The sequence below is a fragment of the Mus caroli genome, unplaced genomic scaffold (assembly GCF_978045245.1).
Source record: "Mus caroli unplaced genomic scaffold, Mus_caroli_1 scaffold_16, whole genome shotgun sequence".
NCBI classification, from domain to species: Eukaryota; Metazoa; Chordata; class Mammalia; order Rodentia; family Muridae; genus Mus; species Mus caroli.
This window is the reverse complement of record NW_028227271.1, coordinates 67,003,098-67,022,881: the sequence shown is the minus strand read 5'-3', so window position 1 is coordinate 67,022,881 and position 19,784 is coordinate 67,003,098. Positions and strand designations below refer to the sequence as shown.

Here is a 19,784-nt window from a genome sequence, read left to right as displayed (position 1 = left end):
GTCTTTGAGCTAGGTAGTTGAGCTGTATTTAATGCATTTTCAACACAGATCACAATATTAGAATTTACATGGGTCTAGCAGGATTTATCCCCATAATAAATTAAGGAGTGTTTGTACTTTTTAATGTCTTTTCCATAAATACTCACTTATGTATACATTTATGTTTGAATATGTGTGGGTTAAGTGGACCATGCAATCAGACAGAAGAACTGGCAAGGTTGAGCAAGCCCAAACCCCAGAAAATTTTAGAATTGAGAACATCAGGTGTAGAGCCAACTCCCTGCTACACTATCTGATCTGGAACATGTAACCATAACACCTCACCATGACAACTGGTCACATAGCATAAAAACCTGGAGTTCTCCATGCTAATGAGGTGTCTAGATAGGTCCTGAGTGTTTAGCTAATGAGCTTCCCTTCCTGGAAGGTATTCCTTTCCATAAAAGGTATTTAAGCCCTGATCCAGGTTCACATCCACCATCAAATAAAGCAGTTTGAACAAGCAAGGACCATCTCTTTCATCAAGGATTGTCACTGGGCTGGGGGGCAGTGGGCTTCATCATAAAGAGCCACACCTAAATCTCCTGGAGAAGACCTTCCCTCTTCCTGCCCCTCAGTACTCTCAGCAGTTCCTTGAAACCAAACGAGATTCTACCCAGGTCCTGGGCTCAGCCATGCCCTTCCTTCCTGGTGCACAGGGAAAGCAAGGACACGCAGACCCCCATTCCCAACTCCCCATGGCCCGCAGCAGTATCTGGGTACACAGGATGCCAGTTACCACAGCATCTGTCCTAACTCCCACTGTTTCTTACGCAGGAGAACACAGGCTGGGCCCCCTACAGACTGTGTTCTGCCTCCCTTGAGTGGCTTGCTGGAGGTATTTGGACACCCCAGTGATGAGGCAGACACGCAGTCTGGCAACTATATGCACATGTATGTTTGAATATGTGTGTCTATGTACATATGTGGAAGCCGAATGAGTGTATCACATGCTCCTTGCCACTACCCTTCACCTATGACGTTGAGAAAGGGTCCCCCCTGGATCTGGGGTTCAGGTTTTCTTGGCTAGGCTGGAAACCAGGCAGCAAGTTCCAGCCTTTCTCCTGTCTCTGCCTCTCTCTGATCTGGGATTACAGATCTGCCCTGGGCGTGAGTTGGTCACATGGATGCTCAGATCTAAACCGTGGACCTCGTGGCACAGCAAGTGCTTTGACCTGCTGAGCTGTTGTCTCTCTAGCCCCATGTTTCCACTTGTAAAACAGTTTCTTAACATGGTGCAGGTGATGAGGGTGGGGACAGAACTGTAAATATGGGCTTCCACTCACATAGTCATTCAGTGTTCATTCAGCCGATCTTAGTAAGATGTGACCTTTCACTTAGGACACTTAGCCGTAGGTTGCACAGGGTGCTGGTGGCAGTGAGGGTCACATGGGGTCAGAAGAGTTGAGAGTGAGCACAGTGGGGTATTGCAGGAAGGGACATTTATGGGGACAGGGTGCCATCACAGGACATTCCTTTCAGGGGTAATGCCTGACTTTAGTCATAGACTTTCAAGCCACTGTGTAATATTCTAGTTTTCTTTTTGCGATTGTGCTACAACTCTAGCGAACAGTCAATTTAGGGGAGGAACAGATATGTTTCAGCTTAGAGATCACAGCCCATCATTGACAGAAGCCAGGGAAGGAACTTAAGCAGGAACTTGAAGCAGAAACCATGACGCTTTCTGGAAGGCTCAAACTATCTGCTTAGAGAATGGTGTTGCTCACAATGGTCTAGTGCCTCCTAATCAGGACAGGGCTCCAAAGATATGCCCACAGGCCAATCTGTTTGAGGCAATTCCTTTCTCAATTGACTCTAGGCCGCTTGGGGTGACAGGACACACCCTTTCACACTTGCATTTCTGACTACCCAAAGGATTACAATTTGCATCTATCTCAGGTTGCTGTCTGCCCTGCAGGCAGATCTTAATGGCAGTCAGGCTTTGCCTTTCCAGAGCCCATCCCACAGGCACCCTGTGAACTAAGGCCTAGTGAACTAGTGGCAGAGACACCACTGGAAGACAGAAAGATGACTAATTAATTACTAGATGGCTTTGCAGACTGGTCCTGGAAGGCAGCCTGGCTTTCCGATGCCATTTGTCACACTGGAAACCATCAGGTGATTAGAGTTACAGAGTGTCCCAGGGTCTCTGATATTGAACTGGTTCTGAGCCCCTCACTCAAGAAATCCCTGCAGGGCAGCGTTTGCAGTTCACAGTGCTTAAATTTCATGTATAAAATCCATAGAACAGGAAACACGAAGGATCCTTATCAATTGCCTGATTGGTTTGTTTTGACTTTCTCAAGTTTTATTTTCTTCAAAATTAACACACAGTAGTTGTACTTAGATGGCTTACGATGTGATGTTTTTATAGATGGGTGTGTCAACTTGACACAGCTGGAGTTATCACAGAAAAAGGAGCTCCAGATGAGAAAATGCCTCCATGAGATCCAACTGTAGGGCATTTTCTCAATTAGTGATCAAGGGGGAAAGGCCCCTTGTGAGTGGGACCATCCCTGGGCTGGTAGTCTTGGGTTCTATAAGAGAGCAGGCTGAGCAAGCCAGGGGAAGCAAGCCAGTAAAGAACATCCCTCCATGGCGTCTGCATCAGCTCCTGCTTTCTGACCTGCTGAGTTCCAGTCCTGATTTTCTTTCTCACAACCCTTTCCTCCCCAAGTTGCTTCTTGGTCATGATGTTTGTGCAGGAATAGAAACCCTGACTAAGACAATGGGTGACCCTCTTGATGATCTAATTGGGCTAATAGGCATATGCATTATCTCTGATATCCACCATTTCCTTGTGCATTCAAAAGCCCCCTTCCTAGCTATTTGGAAACACACAATACACTACTGTTAAAGATGCCCCCTACCGTGCAGAACACCAGAGACCATCCCCATCCCTGTCTAGCCGTGGTACAGCAGTCTCATTCCTTTTAGAATCTGAGTTCCACATTGAGGACCAGACCTGACTCCCGTGCACGCAGCCTCTGAGGGGTAGGTGGAGGAGGACCTTTCTTTCCTTAGCGTGAGCACCAGCAGCTTCAAGGAGGCCTAGCTTGGAGGTCTGTGTAAGTGTGAAGTGGAGCAAAATCTACTTATACAGAGAAAAATTAACTTACAAATGAAGCCCGGGTTGAATTTATAAACTGAGTGTTCCAATAATGTTCACTTCCCTCTTCTGGAAGTAAAAATCCTCCCAAATAGACTAGTTAATCAGAATTTTAAAACCTTCATTTGGTTGCTATGTTGGCAATTTGCCTGAGGCCAAAATTCAGAAACAAGAGTGGATACATAATGCATAGGTTTGCAGAGAGCCAAAAAACATTTAATGAAATCTACAAGTGATTTCAAGTTCCCCTTTTCGGAGCTCTGTAGACTTCAGCTCTGCTGTTTGGTATCCAGTCAGATGGCTGCCTCGGTTTCTAATCAGATTGCCACCATTTCGGTTTTGTTATATGCAAATCATCCAGGGCCCCAGGATGGGGAGGGAGAGGATTGCTATTTTAATATTTAAATCTACCTGTTTAAAGAATGATTTCGTTTCCTGTAGAAACAGGTCTATTTCTTCAAAACCAACCTAATGTCCTTCCCCAGACTTTACAAAGTCCTTCTCGCTTATTAGCTGGTTTCTACAAGGAACACATTGCCTCAACATCTTGGCTAAGTCTCTCACAAGACTGGTCTATGTGCAGCTATTTTTCAGTAAACACTAATTAAACTACATTCACAAACTCATTAGCACAGAAAGACCGGAACACCAACAAGGAAGAGCATAAGCTAAGTTGTTTGGGAAGTGGGAATTTGCAGCTTAGTCCAGTGTCTGTTTCTGTAGTTGTCAACAAAGACTAGACTGAGGACTGGTATCTGACCTTGATGAGGACTTGGCTGCGTTTGCTTGGTCTGAGAGACCCCTGACAGGCTTTTGTTACTGGAAAGAGAGGAGAAAGGCCTGAAGATTTTCTTTTGGAAGACAGAACTATGTGACTCTTTGAGTCAAGAGGATGGGGAGAAAACCAGTGCGGGGTCAAATCCTCTTCATTGTTTCACACAGTCATTAACTGATTTTGAATATAATGGGACAACCGCTCAGGACCAAGACAAAGTGCTTGGCTTCAGGGACTGGAGAGAGAGTGCATCAGGAAAAAGTGTGTATTGCTCTTTCCGAGGACCTGAGTTCACTTCCCACTTCCACATTCCCACACTGGGGCGGCTCCCAGTCACCTGTAACTCCATCTTTAGGAGATTTGCCACAGACAACTGAACATGCATGCACAATACACACATAAATAAAATAAGGTTTGTTTTTGTTTTTGAAAGAAAATGTTTGTATGTGAAGGCTACCTCTGTTGTTTAATTGTCAAGCAAATCATTTACTTTGCGGGTGCATCTCAGTGAAATGAATTCAATATTCCAAGTTCACATTTCACTGACTCTGATGTGAGAACTCATTGAGGTAGTCACATATCCAAGTTATAGTATTGAGTTAGGAATGGTTAGCATGGTAACTCCCAAAGACTGGTGTGTTGCAAGTTTGGTCCTCAGGGGTACTGAAGTATAAGAGCCATTAAGAGGCTTGGCCTGGCAGAAAGGTAGGTAGGTTATGGTGTTCCTGCATCACAGTGACGTAATGCTGCCTTCAGAGAGAGAGGTGAATCACATGGATTAGTTCCTGAGAGAACGGGTTATTACAAAGAGCCAGCCTGGCCTCTTCCGGATTCCTGTTTCCTATCTTGCCATGGGACCTCTCTCTTTGTCATATGTGTTCCTACCATGTTGTGATATGATCCAAAGCCCTCACCAGACGTCAGACAGACAGCCTCACCTAATCATAGTCATCCTGCCTCCAAAACTGTGACAAAAATAAACATCCTTTCTGTGTGAATACAGCCCCAGATGTTTTGTTTTAGCAAAATAAAAGGCTAAGCCGCTGGTCCTTCATGCAGTAAGTACTCTGAAGAGTCTTCACACTAGCCCCACGGGATAGGCAGGGCAGGCTTTCTCTATTTTATTAGCAAAGAGATTAAAACGCGGAAAGACTAATTGACATGACCCGAGTCACACAGCTCGCAGAGAAACCAGCATGTGAGCCTGGACTGCTGTCCAGTGTTTTCAGAGTGTGTCCTGTTATGAACAAAGCATACGCAGAAATTATAATGGTTTTGTAACTTTTTAGAAGGAAGTGGATGGAGAGAGCAGATAGTCTCCTGTTATAACCCCTTTATGCCACAAATAGGTACTAAATGTCTGTCGGGAGAGACAGGAGTCCCAGGGATCTACCAGGGGACAAGCAGGCAAAGACCTTCCCTTTTATGGAGTTTATAGTCAGTGGCAAGAGATGTAAAGGAGACAAGAACAGCAAGCAGAATGTCAGGTGTACATGTGCCATGGAGACAGTAAAGAGGGAAGGGTAGAGAGAGCCAGGAGAGTTAGAATTTTGAGTAACAAGCCAGAGAAGCTCTCACTGAGAAAGAGCCATTGGACAGAGTGATGTGGGTAGATGAGAACAGCTAGCTAAGTTGCTCTGAACTGGGGACATACTTAGAATGTGGCAGAGTGGAGGGCATGAGTGGGTGAGAAATGAGGCCAGAGGGGCCACAAGGGATCAGATCATTGGTGGGTCCCAGCAGAGACTACAAGGAGTTGCCTGTGAGCTGCAGAAGTAAGGAGTTTTCATCAGCACTGTTGTGACTGCTCTGCTGAGACAAGCTAATGAGGGGAAACTAAGGGAGAGAGTGAGGGAGGCTCTGCAGTGATCCAGGCACAGGATGGTCACAGCCGTGGAAGGGACCTGCGGCTGGATTCCAGGCATAGCTTGATGGCAGACTCCCTGGGCTGTAAGGTGGAGAAAACAAAACAAAAACAACCAAACAAAACACAGAACAGAAATTCAGCTTCATGCCAAGTGTTTGGCCTCAGTGGCTTGAAGAATTGGCACAGAAATTGGAAAAATGCAGAAATGGGGCTTTGGGGTGAGTCGGAGGTCATGGACATCGGTGCTCAACTGTGCATGTGGTAATCCCGAGATGCCGATTACTCATGCAGCCGCAGGAGACAAGCAGCTAAGCTGAGAATCTCGGAGTCTGTTGTTAGAAAAAGTCAATGGAGCCATCACTATACAGAGCTTACAGCCAAAGACTCACTTGGTCTCCAAAGCCAGCGTGCCTGAAGACTGGGTCCTTATAATGCTGACATTGGACCTTAGACCAACAAAGAAGGAGAAGGCAGAGCTGGCAGGTGGTAAGAAAATATAGAGGCCAAGCCTATCCCTTCTGTAGGTGTCCTTCACGCCCAGTTCAAGGCTGTACCCTGAAAGCTCAGAATGAACAAGGGTTGTTGCTTCTGAGTCCTGTTTGTATCCTGTCACCTTTCTCATGTCCGAGTCTGCTCCATCCCAGTAAAGGACTCACCCTCTGGTGACTCCCTCCAAGACACAAGGATTACCTCTGACCCCTCTTGCTTTAATGCCTTTGGCATGGGACATTGATTTTCTAGGCAAAATCTCAAATCCACCCTGTCACCACCCCAGCGAGACACCAGTGGGTCCTTCCTGGTGTCTAAGGCCTTTCCTTGCCTGAGCCCCACTTTTCACTCTCACTTTGTTCCTCCTACCCCAGGTCCAAGCTTTTCTTCACACAGTACTGGAGTGACTTTATCAAATACAAGCTGTGCTGTCTCCCACTTTTGCTAGGTCACTTGTTTACTTTGGGTTTTGAGACAGGGTGTAGGGGAAGAAATTGGTCTCAAATTTGAAATGCTCTGTGTACTACATGCCTGCCTCCTCAAAATCTTACAGGGCTCACACCCCTCTCATAATGTGGTCAGTGCTCCCTCTGCTTGCCCACAGCTGTAAAACTGTGTCATCTCTGTCCCGCAGTCTCTCCCTTCCAGATGCCTGGCTGAAGTCTCAACGACCTTTGCTTCAGCCCCTCCATCCCTCAGGAAGACAAACATTCCTCAGGTGCTCCTTTAAACACTGGCATCGATTTTAATCGTTTACTCCAGGAAGGGCAGTATGGAACTTTTTAAAACTTATTCTGGGCCACACCTAATCTTCCAGGGGGAGGAAAAATGAAAAGAAAAAAGAAGTGTAGATTCTGGTCATAGATGGAAAACAACACATACACAAGAAGGTAGCAAATTATCAACAGAGAACCAGACCCAAAAAGCTGATGCGTGAAGCCAACTTTCCACCAAAAAACAAAGGAAATCACAACTCAAAACAAACAAACAAAAACCCCACCACACCTCCACGAAAGGCAATGGCGGCTCGTGGATGTTCTCTCAGAGGGCGAGACCTCCCTTCCTCCCTGTCTGCATCTGTGGAGGGAAGGCGGAAACCTTGCTCTTCTGTGATTCCCCAAAAGGTTTCGAAAAGTCCGTAGCTTCATTCCTCAGCTCCCAGAATTAGATTTTCCAGGGAAAAGCCCATAACTTACCCTAGACAGCCTGGCTAACTTTGGAGGAGAAGTCTCAATCTAAGCCGTACTGAGGTCTCCTAAAATGGAATTTACAAGGTGCTAGCAGCCAAAGTCTAGTTTGCTGTAGTGAAGAACACAGAACCCTCAGCGGTCCCCAGAAGAGCGCAGGGTGATTAAAATGCCTTCCTCGTGTGGGGAGCCTGGCCCTCTCCACTAAACACTGCTTTGACTCTTCTGTTTCAGTTACAAAAACACAACTAGGAAAACATCAGGAAGAAAATCATAAACACTGTGGATAAATGGAGAGATGTGACCTTTATCATGACTTGTTTTAGATGCCTGCATCTGACTTATGGTTAAAATCCACAAATTCATCTCTAGGTTGTCTGTCTATGATTCTTACAGGGCAGGGGATGACTCAGCAAGAGCCTGAGGGGCCCAAGTTGCTTCAGAACTTCCCTTCAGAGAAACCAGTGGACTGAGACAGGAGACTACCCAAACCAATTTATATACCCAGGCAGATTAGGAAATTGAGCGGTAATGCATCAAGGGAGGGGTTAGATATGAAAGAGGGAGGACTGAGGGGTGTGTAATATTCCCACACATAGTTTCTGAACTAAGGAGTACTCTCTCTGGTAGCCTGTGGTATGGACTCATAGCTTGCCGAAGAGGTTGGCCAGATGGCTCAGCAGTTAAAAGAGCTTGCTGTTAAAAGAGGACACAGGTTCAGTTCCCGGCACTCAAATGGCAGCTCAAACTGTCTGTAACTCCAGTTCCAGGATATCTGATGCCCTCTTTTAGCCCTCTTGGCCTCCTGGACACAGGTGGTACACATAAATTCACACAGGTACACACTTATAAATGATAGAGAAAGAAAATTTAAGTGGCTTGTTAAAGTCGTTTGAATAATTGTACAGAGCCTCTGCTTATAGAGAGGCCCCAGGAGAATGGTCTGTACTTCCTGTGATTGTCACACACCAGGAGACTGGTCTGTACTTCCTGTGATGGTCACACACCAGGAGGATGGTCTGTACTTCTTGTGATGGTCACACACCAGGAGACTTGTCTGTACTTCCTGTGATGGTCACACACCAGGAGGATGGTCTGTACTTCCAATGATGGTCGCACACCTGTACCCTCTTTCCCTGCATGAGGTGACTGGGCTACCTCATAAACTGAACTGCCACAAAAAGCGCTGTTGAGCTGCAGGCTTGATAGACTGCTCTTTCTTTTGTGTCCCCTACAGCATGAGATGAGGCTCAAGTTTGCTCTGTGTAAGCTCAGGGCTTATAGTTCTAAGATGTTGGAGACCTTGTTCTATAGCATATGATTTTAGGCTAGCAAACAATTGGCCTTGGGCTCTTTTTAAAGTTTTATTTTTTATATCAATGTCCATAAAATATGCATTATTAATTTTAAAAAATCTAGATAGGACCTCATCTAACAATATTCTTCCCCTCACCAAAGACTGCATCATTTTGGTAGTCCCTGCTGTCTGCATGGGATGTGTTCTAAGATCCTGTGTGGATGCCAACTCCATACAAAACTATGCTGTTTTTCTTATACACATATCTCAATGATAAAGTTTAATTTATAACTTGGACACAAGAGATTAAAAATAACTTACAAGAAAATAAAAGCAATATTGTACTTCAATAAAGGTCATTGAATTGTTTGTTGTTAGAATTTTCCTCAAACTACAACCATTTTAGTTAGGCATTGGTGACTGAAACTGCCAGCAGAGAGACCTCAGGTACAATGAGATGATGAGACTGGCTGTAAAACATTTAACAACCTGTGCTCCGTGTCTCAAGCCTTTAATCAGCAGCACCCAGGAGGCAGAGAGGCAGAGGCAGGTACATCTCTGAGTTCAGAACAGCTTGGCCTCCTAGTGAATTCTCAGCCAGTCAGAATCATATGGCAAAAAAACTGTCTTTGGAAAAAAAATCTAAAGAGGCTGTAAAAATGAGAAACTGACTATTCTCACTCTGATGCCATGCTAGAGAAAATAGCTAAGCTTTCATGGCATGCTTATCCATCTTTCTGGCAACTGCTAGCCCAGCTAATGGCTAATTCCCCCTTCTGCCTAATACATACTCAGCAGTTGGCAGTGCACTTACCTTGCCCACTTAAAGGACCCATGAGTTAGTGGACAGGCCTCACATGAGATGGTCACTGCCCCGGCCTATACATACGACAGGGCTGACCCAGCAAAGAGACCGTGTGAATGTCAGAAGTCAAGAGCTTTGGACAAAGTCTTTATGGACATGGCTACCTGACTGCTGCATCACAGTTGACTACAGCCATGTTAGGGGCTAGTGTTTGAGAAGAGTGGGGTGATCTGTGGCCTCAATAGTCTCTCAGGGCTGCCACAACCCTACCACATGGAGTTGCTTAGAATTCTGATGCCAGCAAATGTCTGTTCAACTTAGGGCATGAAATAGTCTTATTTTAAACCATAAACTATCATTTAACAGTAATCACTGTGACAGTAGACAAGGCACAGAGCTTCCTAGACCAGGGCAGCAAACAGATCAGTTTCAGCCACCCAAGGCCACGTCTCTTACCAGCAGCTGGAGGACCAGAGGCTCAAGTCCCCAATTTTAGACTTCCTCTGAGGGCCACAAATGCATTTAGTAAATGGTTCCAGGCCCCACAGAATCCAAAAATAGTTCATAATTTTTAAAATCTATTTGGCATACTGCTTCCGGGCTTAGAAGGGACAGTTCTATAAAAATAATCCTACATGGGACAAGAATTTGGGGTTTGGAACATAATTCATAAAAGTTTCATTAATATTTTTCTTTGAAAGTCTGTGATTTTACTTCAAGTAGTAGAGTCATGAAGAAATGAATAGCTGTGACGAGTTCATGCCGCTGGGTCCCAGGAGAGGGGGACCCAGTCTACTCTTCCTACCCCCCCCCCCTGCTGCATTCCTGGCCAGGCTGATTTTGGTGTTTGAATGGCTGATTATGCTAAAAATGTATCCTGGGATCCCTCCCCATTCTGGCCAGCATGGCAGGACATACTGTCTGTCTATACAGACACAGGCTAAGTGTGCAGTCCATTGGCTAGCAAGGAGAAACCATGAAGTGCCTTATGTGACCCTCCTGCAGGGAAGGTGACAACTAAATCAGACTCTATTATTATACTGTGTCATGTGACTTAGGGCATCTTTGCTGTTTAGTCACTATACGGTAAATAGACACGATTAACACCTATATCCTCATGCTGTCAGAAGAACTTAATGAAGAGAAAGGAATCTCTTGCTGCCTAGCGAATAGAAAAGAACCAACATCATGATGCGCAATAAACACCATTAGCCTAAATAAGATAAGGCTACATTTCCATGGGTGTATTTATAGATAAGAGACTCTCAGAGTTGAGGGCTCTCTCCTACTTGCCTGATATCCATGAAGAATTAGAAAGGACAAGAGCAGGAAGGTGACACACAGAGAAAGAAGGAACAGGAGCCACACCACTCTCCAGCCTGACTCCCCTGTTTGGAGCTTTAGGCAGATATGAAGGACCTTTGTGGGTCTTCACTCCAGGAGGCCCCTGCCAGCCCCTAGGTCAATGTTTTCCATGTGGCGGTCATTGAGACAACCAGAAGCAAAGCACATGGGTCCCATGGGAGTTGTAGCCAATGAGAAGGAAGGGCTCTGGGCTTCACTCTGTCTGCCCTCTCCCCCCACACTGGTTCTGGGGAGGCTATGGCTTTGTAGATGCCATGAACACTGGATGACACAAAACAGTGATCATCCAGTGACTCTGCAGGTGGGTTCGAGAGCAGAAAGTGGTGTTGGATACTTTCTGCAGGAGGAGCCTTCAGCCCCCTGACATCAATGGTGTCCCCAACTGGCCTTCCTGGATGTTCTTGTTCCACACTGCTTTGTGACTAGACATCTTGGGTGAAGTAGGTTTGTGCCACCATCTCAGAAATGAAAAGGGCAGGGTACTTTCTTGTAGCCCACACATGCCCACTGAAGAACATCCCAAAAGCCAGGAGTGGAAAATCCACATGGACATCTTAGCTCCAGAGCTTGCATAGTAGAGTGGGGTGGAATGAAGGTGGAATCAAAGGGAGGGACTTAGCAATGACACCACAGGAGGGAAGGACCTATAAGAAACTGCTTAAACATCTACCTTGGAGAACACGAAGGGCTGCTGCACTTACTTGGGGTGAATTCAAATATCTCTTTAGACTGTAATTTGCTTTGATAAATAAGCTTTTGTTTAAACCATCTCTCAGCTGAAGTCTTGCATTGAGGCAACAGGAAACTGGGAGAGGCCTTCTCCCAGGGTATATAACGTGTTTGCAGAGAGTGCAGGCTTAGGAAGTATCTACCATCACTGACAAATTGTTATCTATTGTCACAGACACAGGCATTTCTTGTGCTACAGCTTCCTCATTGCACTCAAGGTTAGACTCTTTACTCATCTGGATATAGGCATATCTTTCCTATGTAGCTATGGTACAAGACATGCATTCCTCTAAGTACCCAGGCTACACTCACAAGGAGCTCTGCTTCAAAAACCAACAGTATCCAGACAGGACCATCCCACATCTTTTCTACTCATGAGAGGAGAAAAAAAACAACCTACTGTGCCCATTATGGTTTCTCCAAGGAGACTCTAAGTTGGTTCTATTTCCCACTGTGAATTTACTCTGTATAGGTTCAGAGCAGCTAGACTAGAAACCATCCTTACAACCTATCCCTCACCTCAATATCGCCTCTCCAGTGGTATCCTCCCCTTATATCGCTGGTTAGAGGCATAACACTGGCTCTCACTTGAGTACTTTACTGTCTGCCTTAACTTTAAGACTTCTATACACTGCCAGTTTTTTTGTGTTGATTGTTCATCTTTCCCTACTAAAATGGAGGCTTCATGGAGTCACAGATTTTTTTTGTTGTTGTTGTTCACAAGTCCCACAATCACAACATCTAGAACAAGACTCAGCACGTATTAGTTGCTCAATAAAAATCTACTGATTAACTGAGTTATAACTCAATTTGGTCAGTTTTCATGTAATCTGTTCTCTTTTGCTCCTCACCATACTCTTCAGCTGATAAAAATTCTTAGTAAAACAGAGGATACTACGTTTACAACCAAAACCAATTTATGCTTTAAATATGCTCATTCTCACCACCAACATTGACTGACACAATGCCTATTAAGTGACCAATGTCACAAACTCAAGCAAAATGCAGTACCTTCTTGTATAAATTTACAGGCTGTTCACAATATTTTCTTCAGTAGATCCTTGAAATACTATGTGAAAGAGTATCTCTCTCCACATTAAAGAATCAGAGGGTAAAGATGTAAGTATTAGCCTAAGGTTAGGTAACTAAGGTCAAATGGTAGAGGCAGAACACTTTATACTCTCCCTTGGGACCACAGGGACCACAGGGAGTTGGAAGAAGGCAGAGTAGAGGCTGTATGTGTGCGCGCGTGCACGAACACATGTGTTTAGGGAAAAGTCTTCTTGTTTGTCTATGTAATCTCTGGCTACCAGTTTAATTCCATATTCAGAGAAGGTAAGGATAAAGGCTTAACCTAAAGTAATCCATGGTGAATATATAGCTATGGAATTCTTAGAATGGATCCAACAGAGGCTCCGGGCATCTGTCTCTAAAGGACAAGCTGTGGGTGCAACCAGGACAGAGCAGCTCTGTTTTTAGGGAATCTCTGGTATACCTGGGTGGGTTTACTTTGCGATCATCCTGTGAGCCTTCCTCATCCCTTTCACACTAGAGACCACTGAAAATGTCTCCTGCTCCTTCTCGATGCTGACAAGGGTGGCTCTCTCTGCTGAACTCCCTTTGCTATCTCTAGTCTTCACATCACAGTAAATGCCTTTAAACAGAGATCAGCACTAGAATAAATGCAAAAGAAAAAAATATGAAAGTGTTTCCAAGTGTTGTAAGTAGGTCATACAAGCTTCTGTGTTTCTCTCAGACTTCATACCTGAGCTGGGGGCCGCTGAGGTAGTATCAGTAGAGATACAGTGTTAGTCACATTCCTCATAGTGGTGACAAGACATTCCACAGAGGATTGACTTTTCTGGCTTGTGGTTCAAAGGGACAGTCCGTCATGGTGGAGTGGTACAGCCTATGGGGGTGGAGCTTGTGGCTGGTTTCATCATAGTAGTTGATTAGAAATAAAGAGCTTAAGAGACCGAGGGAACGACCAACCAATAACTAGCCCAACTCCAGATACACTCCATAGGCAAACACCAACCCTTGGCACTATTAACTATACTTTGTTAAGCTTGTAGACAGGAGCCTGGCATGGCTGTCTGGGAGACTTCACCCAGCAGCTGACTGAAACAGATGCAGACTCACAGCCAAACATTGGATAGAGCCCAAGGAGTCTTATGGAAGAATTGGGGGAAGGATTGAGGGCCCTGGAGGGGATAGGGACTCTATAGGAAAGACCAACAGAGTCAGCTCACCTGGGCTCTCAGAGACTGAACCACAACCAAAGAACATACACAGGCTGAACCTAGCCCCCACCCCAACACATATGTCGCAAATGTGCAGCTCAGTCTTCATGTGGGTCCCCCAACAACTGGAAAGGGGACCATCCCTAAGTCTGCTGCCTGCCTGTGGAGCCTGCTCCCCTAACTGGGCTGCTTTGTCTGGCCTTGGTGGGAGAGGATGTGTCTAGCCCTGCAGAAACCTGATGTGTCAGGGTTGGAGGATCCCTAGGGGGTCCTCTACCCTCTCAGGGGAGAAGGAGAGGAGGTGAACAGGAGGAGGAAGTTCAATAATAGAGATGTAAAGTAAATAAATAGATAAATTTGAGGGGAAAAAAAAGAACTAAAGAACTCAGACAGAAACCAGAAGCAAATATCATTAAAGCTCCTGGCAGCAGTTTAGTTTGTCAGGTAGGAACCATGTCTGTAAGGTTCCACAGTTATCTAAGACATCACCTCGAGATCTGGGGATCAGTGGGGAAGCACAGGAGCATGTGGGACACTCACACAAACCTTAAATACCTGCCCCTCTGCTAAGCAGGCCTGGACAAGCAAAAACACCCTGCTGTCTGTGGCCCCACTTAGAAATGCCCACATTGCAGGACCTGGAAATGTACTGACCTTGTTAGAGCCAACTGCAAAAACCATTTTCTGCCTTTTCTAAATTAACGTGATTTCTGGTTGGTCAAGCTTAATCTTGTCTGCAAAGAGTTTATCAGTCGGTACAGCCCAGCAGTCATGGTCCTGCCAGCCTCTGTGGCAAGCTGCAGAGATGAGCTAAGCAGAGGGGACATCAGAGCTGTGCTTCTGTCATGTATAACCAGTAAACACCTTAAATTTATGAGGCAGGCACAGTGTATACTCAGAAACACCAATAAAACCATTGTGTAAATGGCTGCAACTGACAGCCTAATTCTTCTTTATTGAGGGTCTGTCTCAAGACTCCAATATGTTTGCTCTCATGCCAAATTCATATTTTGAGGATGATCACAACTAAAGAATGCTAGAAGGAAATATGAAATTCAAGTGAACAACTTTGTCGAAGGAGAAAGCAATAAAGGTAGAGTCTGGGGTGCATACTCTGAGTGAGGGACATGGACTGAACAATACTCCTCTGCTCCTAGGGATAGGTGACAGTGTATGAAATGACAGGGAATATCGTTCCAATTCCCCAAGCCAATTGTGTAAACCATGTCCTATCATGTGCACAAGAATTTCTTAAAAGCTTGTTGTGTACCTGGATAGCATAGTAGACTAAAAACCAGGTAGGATGGAATGCTGAGGGATTCTGTCAGGTGGAAGACCAGATAGATAACTGCTTACCTTGGATAATGCAGTCTCTACATTTAAAAAGCACAGGCTAGGAAAGATTCTAAAATGGGAAAACATTTAAATTTACAATAAGGATAGGAGTTGTCTTTATGACGGAGGTTGGATTCAGGGGTAGTTACAATGGTTGGTATCAGCCTAGAACCCAAACTATTAAGAAATGTGTAGGTGGCTTTATGTGATCTCTGTGGAGAGGACAGTATACATGGAATGATGACAGGTGCGCTGGCTAGTCTTATGTCGACTCCACACAAGCCGGAGTCAACTGAAAGGAGGGAGCTTCAAGTGAGGAAATATCAACTCCGCACAAGCTAGAGTCATCTGAAAGGAGGGAACTTCAAGTGAGGAGATGCAACCATAGATCCTAGTGATTGATGAGGGAGGGGCAGCATACTGTGGCTGGTGCCATCCCTGGGCTGCTGGTCCTTGTAAGAAGGCAGGTTGAGAAAGCCAGGAAGCAGCACCCTTCCATGGCCTCTATGTTCCTGCTCTGCTTGACTTCCTGACCTGACTGGATGGCTTATGATGTGAAAGTGTAAGCCAAGTTAACCCTTTCAATCCTAACTTGCAAAGAGAGAGTGAAGACTTCCTTTAGTCTCCAAAGCCCTCAATCCTCAGCCTCTCTCCACAGACATAGCTGTGACATGCACGAGGCCATTATATCAGCCACAGATGCTGAAAGGAGGTTTATGGGATGGGATTATAAAATGCCCCAAGGGTAAAGAACAGGAGCTCTCTGAATGCAACATCTCATGACTATGCGTGAAAGTGGCAAAGACATCTCACCTAACACACCAGGAAGGGACAGCAAGGTCCCTTCAGGCCAGCCAGGATGGGAAAACTCACAAGTGTGTTCTCACATAGCCCTTAAGAGAAGCTGGTAAAACATCCACGTGCACAGTAGATGCAGCATTGACTGGAAGGAAGGCCTGTGGAGCTTGGGAGTGTAGGACCACAGGGGGCTCAGCCCCTGGCCACTGCTCTTCTGAGGGCTCCGTTCTGTTTCTATCAGCTCTCATCATCCTTGACAAATCTCCAGCCTGTGTAAGACTCAGAGGAGTCAGGGTAGGAGCTGAGGCTTGCTCTACTAGTCCTGAATCAGAACCCACCCTATGTCTGCAGAGGTGAACCCCAACCCTAGACCTGAGCGGAACAGTAGTTAGCTCCTAGAAATGGAGATATATTAAATAACTCTCGTTTTCAAAGAAAATCATAGCTTCACATCGTGTAATTGACAGTTCATTCTGGGGGCTGGGTCCCGGTGGTGCATGCTTTTAGGCTTTTAAATTCCAGCACTTGGGAAGCAAGGGTGGATATCTGTGAGTTCGAGGCCAGCCTGGTCTAGAGTGAGTACCAGGACAGCTGGAGCTACACAGAGAAATCTTGTCTCAAAACAAAACAGAACAAGACAAAAATTCAAAGTTCACTTGGGTAGTGATCATAGCCCAAGGAATAACCAACGTAATCAAGACGCCTCTATCTATAGCTTACACAGAATAGAGTGCAGGCAGAACTTGGAATGGATTGTCTCTGTGTTTGATTTTGGGTGCTGAGACTGAGCCCTGGGCCTGGGCATTCTAAGCACCGGGCCAACTACATTATCTCTGTTAGCTTCCTACCCACAGAGCCACATCCTCAGCCTACTTCTGCGTCAGAAGCTTGTAAACATTTTTAGGGTCTGAGCTTCAGGTAGGGCAGGATCTTGTTTTGTTATTAGTTTATCTGCCGTGTATCTTCACTGTCAAGGTCAAACTCCATCAGGAAATTGCCTCTGAGAATTCCTACGGAACTCGGATCCCCACGGAGGGAGCAGGAAGCTCACTCTCTCCCAGCATCCACAGCCACACTTCCTGCCTTCTTACAGAGGAGAAAGGCTGTGTTTGTGTGGCATGCTGGGGCAAGAGGAGGAGGGCGCTAAGGGCTCGAGAAAGCTTGCCCAGGGTAGATGGAGGGATGAACATCCCACTCCCAGCCCAGGGTAGATGGAGGGAGGAACATCCCACTCCCAGCCCAGGGTAGATGGAGGGAGGAACATGCCACTCCCAGCTGGCTCCCCCATGAGTCCTAAGTGGCAGCATGAGAAAGCCCCGAATGACAGCACCAGAAGAGCCTTCGGAGCTGCAGAGACAGCTCAGCGGTGAATAGCGAACAAACACTGCTCTTGGGAAGCACCCACACTGGGTGGGGCTCATAACCCTCTGTAACTAAGACTGGGGGGGGGGGGAGGGATGATATTTGTGACCCTGAGGGCACCTACACTTGTGTACACATACCCCCACAGAGGCACATAATAAAAAATAATAAAAATAAATTGTAAAAAGGGAAATCTAGTAATTAAATAAAAGAGAAAATATCTCAGATTTATGGTTTATGCTCCTCCATTGATTCAGAATAACTTACTGTCACTCTTTGGGTAATGGGTGTCCTTCACTATTCTAACCTGTCATCCTGGCTGTCAACTTGAGCACATCTGGACTCAACTAAAGCCCAAGCAGCTGGTCACCTCTGTGGGGGATTTTCTTGATCAGATTTGAGGTGGGAACACCCACCTGGGCACACCTGGTAGCATCCCACACAAAAAGGAGAGGGAAGAAAAAAAAAAGGCTTTGCTTTTTGTATGCTCGCCCTTGCTCTCAGTGGCAATTCCACTATCCTATAGCCAGGCAGGCATTTCTTCACTCGTGCTAGGACCTAACTCATCTGGATGCCAACACAGACTGAAGACCAGCAGCTCTCTAGGAATACTCCAGGACTCCAGCACCAGATTAGGGCTGCTGAGACAGCCAGCCTCATGGACTGAGCAAGTCTCGTATCCATGGCCTTCCTGCCAGGAGACAGCCACTGTTAAACTAGCTGGATCACGGCCTTTAAGTATATATACATATATGTGTGTATGTATATATACATGTATACATATTTTATCAGTTTTGTTTCTTTAGAGAACCATAATACACATCTCTTACATAAAATACACAAGCCTAGACTTCCACGGGCCCAAGAAGTTTCGACAGTGTGGAGCGTTAAACCTGGTAGCTGATACTAGGTAGGTAAGGAGAGACGGCCGATGCTTTCTGTTTTTTAACTCACCGTTTCATATGAACTCTGCGAGGATTTCTTTGAAAATATAACATTAGGGGCTGGGAGATGGCTTTGTCATTAAAGTACTTGCCTTACAAGCTTGAGGCTGTGAGTTTAAGCCCCAGAACCTACACTACAAAAAGCCAGGCCCCATCGACAGTCCATTCGTGATGGGGCGGAGCTCCCGAGGCCTCTCTGCTCCCTGAAGAGCTATGAGTAGTTAATGGCTGCTCAGTGGGGAGAGTGTCATCTTCAGTGGTGTAGACAATGACAAGCTGCTCATAATCTAGATAGTCTCCATGCTCATGTGCATAACCCCAATAAGGTCCAGTGGGTCACACAAAAGGAAGTGGACAGGAAGGTGGCTTGGGCGAAGGGGCTCTGCAGGAGCAGGAGAGGAACAAGACTGAGCAGAGGGAAGTTGATCGGCCTAGGATTCTTACATCATTAGCTGCTCTTACCACAGTCACCAAGCCTGTTGCTTTCACTTCACCACTGTTCATGGTCCTGGCACCTGCTCACTGTTTCCTGTACAATATGTCATTTGATCCCCATAACAACCTCACAAGGAAAGAATAGCTCACCTCACTCCACAGACAAGGGCACCGAGGCTTAGGGAAATTGCATAATTTCTTCAAGATTGGACAGAGATTATGAATTGGGGACAGAGTTGGATTCCAGTCTCAGGGGACTCTAAGTTCCCGCTTCGATCCCTATGGAGCACCGTGGCACATATAAAGAAACGCTTGAAAACCAAGCATCTATTGTAATCCTTTGTGACTACCACACATCTTCACATCCCCCTCTTAGCTAACCTCCCTTAGCTAACTAGTCTCTGAACTAGTTATCTCATGTTACAACCAAGCAGCCAAAGCTCAGAAAGGGAACATCATCCAGTGTGGATTTTGGTCTCTGCTGAAAAACACAGAATTCAGAAATGCCAAGAGGAAAGAAAGAAAGAAAAAAAAAATCACATTTCTCCAGCCTTTGTCCTCTCAGAAAAGTATCCCAGGATCTTTGTTTCCAAGAGAAGCCTTTCATTTAACCTCATTTTTCTTGAACTGCTCCTCTGACACGCCTTTCTGTCATAGCTAAACTTTCAAGGATGAGAAATACTTGGTACATCCTACAGTTAGTTATCTTTACTCATAAACTACTAGGCTGACTTCAAGTCCCTAGTAATCTCCAGCTTGTCACCCAAGAAGAGCAGACAGTGCTTACAGCCAGACATGATGCCAGTGGACACAGGTCTGTGGATGAGCCTGAGCAGCGAGAGAGGAGACAGGGGACTAATGGCTGCTGATATCCCTGAAGTGCCAGCTGGGCTCCTTCCTGGCCTTCTGTGGTGAGAGAGAACTCTTGGCCGGGGGGGGGAGGGGGGGGAAGGTGCGGGCTGGGGGTGCCGTTTTTGAGACTTGTGCCTGCCTCTCCCTTCTGTT

The 19,784-nt window shown here is 45.8% G+C and overlaps 1 protein-coding gene across 12 annotated transcripts in view; it reads right to left on the bottom strand.

The window, feature by feature from the left end:
* Positions 1–19,784, bottom strand: part of Ncald (neurocalcin delta) — a 432,610-nt gene that overhangs the window by 40,527 nt on the left and 372,299 nt on the right. The gene's annotated exons all lie outside the window — the stretch shown is intronic.